Raw genomic sequence first — 9217 nt, 5'->3', positions numbered from 1 at the left:
CTTGAAGAGTCTTTCTCTTCAGGGGGGCTGTCAGCCCGTGCTCCCAGTCCCCGTGCGCACGTGTGACCCCCACCCTGGACGTTGTGTGTAGAAGGTCCAGAGTCTCCGGCCCGGAGCCCCTAAATCCCGAAGCGGAGGCCCCGCGCCCGCCCGGGCTCAAGACCTTCGCCCTCGCCCCCACCCCATCCCTCCAGCTGCCGCGCAAAGGGCCTGTTGCTGCTGCTGGCGGGCGGGCGGGCGGAGAGGGGAGGGAGGGAGGGAAGGGGAGGTCTCGAGCGGCGGCTGCCAAGTAACCCGCCGGATAAAGGCGAGGGGGAGGGGGAGGCAGCATTGTTTGGGGCGAGGGCGGGAGCTGGGGAGTGGGCCGTCTCCCCTGCAGCCGGGCTTACTGTGGAGCCCTCCCAGCCCGATGCGGGGAGGAAGGGGACAGGAAAATCTGCTCATCCCACTCGCCCTCCTTCCCAGCCCCTCTGGGCCTCAGCCTCCCCCTGGAGAATGAGATGAAGGCTCCAGGCCTGCACTCCGGGGATCTGCCACATCTTTCCTCAGCCTGAGGCTTCGGATACATACTCCCTTACACACACATACTCTCTCTTTCTCTCTCTCTCTTTCTTCTCTCTCTCCAGGCCCCTGACCATCAAAGCTCTCCCTCCCCTCACCCCACCAACCACCAGCGCCCTGGACTTCTGCAAATCCCATTCGGATCTGGGAGCAGCTGATGAGGGGGTGGGGACAGATTTCTGGTTGGGCCTGGCGTCGGAGGGAGGGATTTCTCTTTCTTTTTCTTCCTGGAAGGGGAGGGAAGAGCATGATTACTGAGTACCCAAGTTCTGTTCCCACTGAGTCAGGGGGGAGGTGGCCCCATCCGTACACCTCCATAGAGTCCTAGAACCTAATCCCCATGGGCCACCTCCCTGGCCCCTGGGGCGTGGGCCCAGGATGAGACAGTGTCTGTGGGTGCGGAGAGCCCAGGACAAGGTGGAGCCGCTTGGCCGTGGGTGGGCACCTCCCCATGCCAGTGTGGGTGCTTCTAGGGGGACCCTGTAGGCGTGGGAGCTGGAGGATGCAGAGGGGAGGCTATTAGACTGGTGTGATTCGGAAGGTTTGTAGGCTGTGCTGAAACAAGGATGCTTGGGTCCGTCTTGGTTCTGCTGAGTCTGAGAAGGGACACGCAGCGAGGCCCAGCCCGGGTCCATTCTTTCTGGTGACCGGCCCTCTGCACCTGAGGGTCCCCATCACTGGTGTGCTCATCATAGCCTGAACGGGGGTGGTGACTAGGCCACAGATGAGGGCCTGAGTGGCTGGCTCCTTTATAATTAGGGACATGAGTGGGATGCCCGGACTGAGTATGAGGGCATGGATGGGATGCTTGACTGTACTGGGAAGCGTGCCTGGGGCCTGTAGGAAGACCATTTTATGTCCCGGGGTCTGGATGGAGTAACACGAGAACCTGGATCATAATGTTGCCTGTTCCGTACACAGAGAGAAGGCGAAGGTGATAGAGGCCCCCTCTGAGCCAAGGGCTTCCTAGGAATAAAGGTCCTGCCCACCCCATGTGCCTGTGGGAGTCTGAGACATGGCTGCGAGGCCGAGTGCACGTGACACGATCCCTGCCCAGAGTTCCTTTTGCACAGGAGGCAGCCTGGGATAGGGGACAAGTGCGGCACCCGCCTTTGGGTCAGAACCGGGACGGAAACCCCAGCAAGCCATTTACTGGCAACTGGACTGGAGCAAGTGACTTGCCTGCTCCCCACACAGTTTATGCCCCTGAAAAATGGAGGCAGTGTTATCAGTCTTGCGGGAATGAGGTCAAGTGAGGGTTAGAGATGAGGTACCCAAAGGGCCCTGGCACACAGACACCCCCAGGACAGTGTTATCACCATAATTATGGTTATGCTCATTGGAACTGGTGCCAGCAGGGAGGTATGAAATACATATAGGGGAGGAGAGGGCAGGAATTGGGAGTCAGTTTACTTAAGAGTGCAGACTCTAGAATCAAAGATTGTAAGTCTCCACTTCATTATTTATTACGGTGTGACCTCAGGTTAAGTTGCTTAACCTAAGTCTTCAATTTTCCCATCCATAAAATGAGAATAATGCTAGGAATTATTTCATAGAAACATTAGGGTCATTAAATTAGATGAACACATAAACAGTTTTTCTAGGCCAGTGATGGCGAACCTATGACACGTGTGTCAGAGGTGACACACGAACTCATTTTTTTGGTTGATTTTTCTTTGTTAAATGGCATTTAAATATATAAAATAAATATCAAAGATATAAGTCTTTGTTTTACTATGATTGCAAATATCAAAAAATTTCTATATGTGACACGGCACCAGAGTTAAGTTAGGGTTTTTCAAAATGCTGGCACGCCGAGCTCAAAAGGTTCGCCATCACTGGTCTAGGCCCTGGCACATAGTTAGTGCTCAATAAACACTATTTGTTTTCTTATCGTTATTATTTTTAATTCCTTCGGAGGCCTGAGGAAGAGGTTAATTAGAACTTCAGGAGGTAAATGTGGGACAAGGCAAGGAGGGTAGGAGTTCTAGACGGACATGAGGCAGGGTGTGATGGGGCAGTGGGAGCAGGAGAGGACACGGGAGATGGTGCAGCCCCATCCAGCACACCCATGCTTGCCATGTGCCAGCTCGCTGCTGGCTGTGCTGTCAGCAGGGAAGTGAATCAGACAGAGTCGCTACTGACCCAGTGTGGGAGGCAGATGTGTTCACTGCAGGGAAACCCAGGTGTAATGGTGCTACCGTGGCCAGAGGGCCCCACTTGTGGAAGGCTTCACAGAGGAGGAGGCATTTGAGGGGACCTGAAAGGATGAGTAGCCATTGGTGAGGCTGGCACAATGGTCCACATCTCTGCATACCGCAGCCACCCCGTCAGTGCCAGCACCTCCCACTGATGTAATGAGGTCTCTAATGAGCCTCTAATGTGTAGTCATGCAAATGCAAAGGAGAAAGAAAGGGCCCTAGGCCCTAGGCCAGTTCACCCTGCTTGCCCGCTTGCCCGCAGGATGGGCATCTGTTGTGAGTGGGGCAGGGCTGAGGGAGTGGGGAAAGGAGCTGAAAGCAGGCCCAGAATAGAAGTGGTGGCACTTGAGGGCAGTCAGGACAGGTCTCAGGCCTGACCTGGGCTGGAAGTTAGACTGCAAGCAGCTGGGAGCTGTGTCCTTGGGTCCCCCGCTGGGCCTTGGGGCCAGTGAGGGAGCCAAGGAGCCAGGCCCAGATAATGCAGCTTTGTTGACAGTGGCAGCTCTGCCTGGCACCCCGGGCACAGCCTTCAGCGGCTTCCCCATCACCTCTCAGCTGCCCCCATCAGCACTCCTTGCCACTTAGGAGAGCAAATGTGGACCAGTAGACTCCCAGGTGAACCAACTTAGCACCTGCTCCTATCCATGAAGGGCCTTCTCTGTGCCTGGCACAGTGCTCAGCAGGTCACATGCATTGTCTCATTGATCCTCAAAACGTAAGTGGAAACTAGCGTTACCTGCATTTTGCAGATGAGGCTCCGAGAGGCAAAGTCACTTGTCTAAAGCTACACGGCTGGGACTCGAACCCAGGTCTGTCTGACTCAAAAGCCTGTGCACTGCACCTCTATGCTGAATGGTCATGGCCAAGCTAGCTGGTGACAGTCTGGCCACTTCCCTTGCATGACCTGTCTTCTGTGGGCATCTTGGTCTTAGGGACCCCATGGTCTTTTTTCTCTGGCAGGCAGAGGTAGAGCATGTGTCTCCCCCCGGCCCCCACACACACATCCTGCCAGGTTGGTGTCTGACCAGAGGAGGCCTTGGCACTCGGTGGTGGTGACAGTCCAGCCGGTGGATCATCCTTAGGCCTTGGCCTAAGGCTGGGCCTCTGGCCTCTGCCCTTAGCACCTAGGCCTCGGTGTGGCCGTCCTTGCCGTCCCTGCCGGGGCTGAGGGAGGGCCATGGTGGAGCCGGACTGCGGGATGGGGTCATTTCCTGCCGCCTAAAATAACAGGAAGTGGGTGCTCCTGATTGGAGGCTGGGAACAATGGCCGCCAACCCGGCCAGAGAGCTCCTTCAGCTCTACAGTCTCAGTTGGGTTCCCGGCGTTATCATGCACAGAGTCCCGTGGCCTGGCCCAGTGTCCTGCCCCGGGTCTGTGGCCTCGGTCCTCAGGACCCCTGGAGCAGGCTGCCCCTCCGGCTTCACTCCCTCAGAGTGGCTCAGCCGGAAGTGAGGCTGCCCCCTAAGGGCCTCTCTGTCCCAGCCCCACCGGCAGGCATCCCCCAGGGTTTGTCCTTCCTGCCTACCCCCATCCTCCCAGCAGACCTCTCCAGAAGGAGAGGAAACCCAGGAGATTGCCCCTTAGGGTAGCAGAGTGAAAGTACAAACTGTCCCACCGATGCCTGTCCAAACCCCAGCTTTGCTACTCACCAGCTGTGTGACTTGAGCAAGTATCTCAACCTCTCTGAATAGATGTCCTCATTTGTAAAATGGAGTCATGGTATCCACCGCATAGGACTGTGGTGAAGATGAAATGGACTGATGTGCTTAAAGTTTCCGTGGTAACTGACACAGCATTAGCTGCTGCTGCTGCTAACTGGACGTTCCCTGGGCCCAGAGGGGCAAGGCAGAGTGACCTGGATGTGGCTGTGTAAATATACTGGGGACATTGTGTCTTTGAGAGCTGTGTGGGTGTCTCTGAAGCACATGGAGGGGATCCCTGGCTCTGTGCATGTGCGTGTGTGTGTGTGTGTGTGTGTGTGTGTGTGTGTGAGAGAGAGAGAGAGAGAGAGAGAGAGAGAGAGAGGAATGTGCCTTGTCTCTTGCCATTGTGTGGGCTCTGTCCACATGGGGTGTTTCTCTCTGTGGTGTGTACTCTCTGTCTGTCTGTGTGTCTTTGCCCCTTTGTCAGCCTCACTGTCTTCATTTGTCTGGTCCAGTGCTACCACCTAAGGAGCTTCTGTGAGAGGCAGGAGGAACTCTGGCTAGAGGTGCTGATCTCTGTCCCAATTCCTCTCTCTGCCTCATGCCTCTGCCTCCCCATGCTCTCCCCGCTCAGGGGTGCTATCTGTGCGCCCCCTCCCTGCCAGCTCTCCCTGGCTCTGCCCCCTGCAGGAGGGGCACTCTCTCCACTCTCTGCCCTGCCGCCTCACTTCCTGCCTCCTGGTGGCCAGCCTGGGCAGGAGCCTGCCTTCCCTGCATTCTTGCACTCTGAGCTCAGTGCCTGCGGGCCCCACCTGCACCCGTCACCCACCCTTCACCGTCTGGGGGAAACCTCCCTGGGGAACACCGCATCATTTCCTTCTTCAAGGAACAGGCAGGAGCCTGAGGGAGGGGTGATGCCTATCAGCAACAGTGTGACATAAGGGTTTTGTCATCAGACAGCTTGGATTTATATCCTACCTCTGACACCGACATGAGCAATTCACTTAATCTGTCTATGTCAGTTTTCTTACCTGCAAATCGAGGGCCGTCTATAGTACTTCCCCTTTAGGGTTGTCATAAGAATTAAGTGAGAGGAGGGAGAGTGCCTAGTATACGGTAGGGCTTCAATAAATTCGTTTGTTTCCCTTCCTGGGCTTAGGAGCTGGCAGGGCATACACAGGGCTCTGATATGATCAAGATGTTAGGATTGGAGAGGCGAGGCTTTGGAGCAGCTCGGGGTTTGACTGTGTGCTGGCTAAGTAGCTTTCCGCAATCTGTCCACCCATCTATCCATCCATTCATCTTGGTGTTCAATAAACAGACATAGAACTCCCTACTCCAGTGATGGCGAACCTTTTGAGCTCCGCGTGTCAGCATTTTGAAAAACCCTAACTTAACTCTGCTGCCGTGTCACATACAGAAATTTTTTGATATTTGCAACCATAGTAAAACAAAGATTTATATTTTTGATATTTATTTTATATATTTAAATGCCATTTAACAAAGAAAAATCAACCAAAAACATGAGTACGTGTGTCATAGGTTTGCCATCACTGCCCTACTCTGTGCTGGGCAGGTGCTCTATAAGGCATGGGCCCGAGAGAAGGATCGAGACCCCCGTCTCTTCTCTCCACGAGCTCTCACACGGGCAGGGAGGCAAACAGAAAAGCCAGACTGAGTGATCAGGTTGGGGAATATGGCCGGGCAGCACTTGTCGGGGTGGGAGGAGAGAGGGACAAGAGGAAAGGACTGCCAGCTCCCAGAGGGTGGAGAAGGCGAGTCATGTGACAGGCCCTCTGAGGACTCGGCTGAGTCTTCTGCAGACCCCAGGCTCAGCCCTGCCTGGGGCTCTTGAGAAGACAAGCCTTGTTGACCCTATGACCAGCGCCTGCACCTTTGCCCTGTGAATTTGTGCCAGGAAAGAAATACAAACTGTCTGCCTCTTATCTAGTTCTTAACAAATACTTCTGGGAGATATCGATGTAGCCGAATAAAACTAACAGTGGCTAAAAGCCCACATTTTGACACAAACCAAACATAAAATGAAGGATCACATTTCAGGATCGACAATGGGGATAACCAGAACTTGGTTTAATCGTACCTTCTAGATAACTAACCAAGGAAATAATTTGGCTTAGTATCATTTGTTCCGATAACACTGTCCCAATGACATTTCGTTCGGGTTGGCATAATTCTGAGGAAAATATTTGTATTCCAGGTCAATAGTCCGCCAGGTCCAAAAAAGAATTCCAAAAGTCCTGTTTGCCTCTCGAGAATTCTTTCTTGTTGAGCTGCTGGAGTAAACACTCATTATTCTAGTAACTTCTACCTGAGTGCCTTTGTCCAGGGAACTGCCCAAACTCAAGTGCGATGGAATTGCCTGTTGTTTTGCTTTCCTTCCAGAGTTCATTTCTTTACAATAAATTGCCACCTGGATTGAGTCTGTTAAAGTAAAAGTCTCCTTCTCTATGCACCCGCTTTAGTCAAGGGTGACTTCCAATCTAGCACTTGATCCCCATTCAACAGCCTTTCGTGACTGTCTCCAGGTTCCTGGCAATGTGTCTGCTGCTGTTGCAGCAGTGAGCGAAGCAGACATGGCCCAGCCCTTGTAGGGCTGACAGTTTAAAAAGAACCACACGAGCCCTAACCGGTTTGGCTCAGTGGATAGAGCGTCGGCCTGCGGACTGAAGGGTCCCAGGTTTGATTCCAGTCATGGGCATGTACCTTGGTTGCGGGCACATCCCCAGTAGGGGGTGTGCAGGAGGCAGCTGATCGATGTTTCTAACTCTCTATCCCTCTCCCTTCCTCTCTGTAAAAAATCAATAAAATATATAAAAAAGCAAACAAACAAAAACCTATAATAAAAATAATAATAAAATAAAAAGAACTACACGAGGATGTTTAAAATTATAACGGTCACAGTGCGCCAGACAAGGGGCACATGAAGCCATGACCGTATATAATGAGGGACTTTATCCTGATCAGAGAAGCCGGGAAAGGCTTCCTCGAGGAAATGGAGACTGAGCTGGCTGGGATCTGAAAGGGACGTGGGAGCTGTGTAATAAAAGAGGAGGAAGAGCATGTGCAAAGGCCCCATGGCTGGAGGGAGCATGAGTGGTTGTCCGATTAAAAGGTCAGTATGGCTGGAGTGCAGAGAGCAAGTGGGTAGGTGACATGGAGTGCAGATTCAAAAGGTTGGGGGTAGTTGGCGATAAACTACGCCAGCCTTGCAGCTAGGGTTCAAGAATTTTATCTTTATCTTCAGAGCAGCGGGAAGCCACTGGGAGGTTTCAGGTGGCAAGAGCACCCTGATCAGATTTGCATTTGGGAACAATTGCCCTGGCTGCTCCGTGGAGAGCAGAGTGAGAATGGGTGCGGAGGAGCAGTGGGAGGACTTTGCAATCATCCAGGTGAGAGAGATGCTGATGATATCTGGCAGGGGGAGATCATCGATTTATTCATCCAACAGATAGCTGTGGAGCACCTGTGTGCCAGCGTCTTGGGGCCTTAGACCTAGAACGGCTAACAATACAGACACAAATGTGTCCCCTCGTGGAGGGTTTCTTCTGCCAATGGAAGAGAGTGTCAAAATGGTGTTAATGTTGTGGAGAATAATAGAGTTGGAAAGAAGAAAGTACTGTTGGAGGGAAGGAGCCTCCACTGCAGTTTGTCATTTTATTTTTTAAATATATTTTATTGATTTTTTACAGAGAGGAAGGGAGAGGGACAGACAGTTAGAAACATCAATGAGCGAGAAATATCGATCAGCTGCCTCCTGCACACCCCCCACTAGGGATGTGCCCTTGACCAAGGTACATGCCCTTGACCAGAATTGAACCTGGGACCCTTCAGTCTGCAGGCTGATGCTCTATCCACTGACTCAAACCGGTTAGGGCTGCAGTTTGTCATTTTATTTTATTTTATTTTTTAAAAATATATTTTATTGATTTTTTATAGAGAGGAAGGGAGAGGGATAGAGAGTTAGAAACATCAATGAGAGAGAAACATTGATCAGCTGCCTCCTGCACACTCCCTACTGGGGATATGCCTGCAACCAAGGTACATGCCCTTGACTGGAATCGAACCCAGGACCCTTGAGTTCTCAGGCTGATGCTCTATCCACTGAGCCAAACTGGTCAGGGCTGCAGTTTGTCATTTTAAATAGGGGGTCAGGGAAGGCGTCATTGAGAAGGGACACTGGAGTCAAGACCTGAAGAAGGAGGTGAGGGAGTAAGACCTGCATAATCCGGGGGCAGAGGATTCTTGGCAGAGGGAACAGCAGGTGCGAAGCCCTGAGGCAGGAGTGTGCCTGGCACATTTAAGGAACAGTGGCTGGAATAGACTGAGCAGGGGCTAAGAGGCAATGGGCTGGAGCGGGAGGATCCTGACGGGCCCCAGAAGCCATGTGATGCCTTTGATTTTTCCTCCCCGGCAGATGGGGCATCTTGGAGAATTTTGGCAGAGGAGTGATTTGATCTGACTTATTTTAAAACAGAATCACTTGCTGCTGTGTTGAGAAATGGCCAAAGGGGAACAAAGAGTAGCAGTGGGTGGGCTTTTATAGGGGATGGTAGTGGCTGAAACACTAGAAGTGAAGATAGTAAAAGCGATTGGATTCAGAATATATTTTGCACATTGAGCCAAAAGAGATTTATTGAGAGATTAGATGTGGGATGTGAGATAAGAAAAGATTCTAAAATGAGTCCAAGGGTTTTGGCCTGAGAAACTGGAAGGACAGGGCTGCCATTGACTGAGGTGGGGAAGACTGGGGGAGGAGCAGCGTTTGGGGGAGGGAATATCCGGAACTCAGTT

Source organism: Myotis lucifugus, unplaced genomic scaffold (genome assembly GCF_000147115.1).
Source record: "Myotis lucifugus unplaced genomic scaffold, Myoluc2.0 scaffold_131, whole genome shotgun sequence".
In the NCBI taxonomy this organism is placed as follows: Eukaryota; Metazoa; Chordata; class Mammalia; order Chiroptera; family Vespertilionidae; genus Myotis; species Myotis lucifugus.
This window is presented reverse-complemented; position numbering follows the sequence as displayed.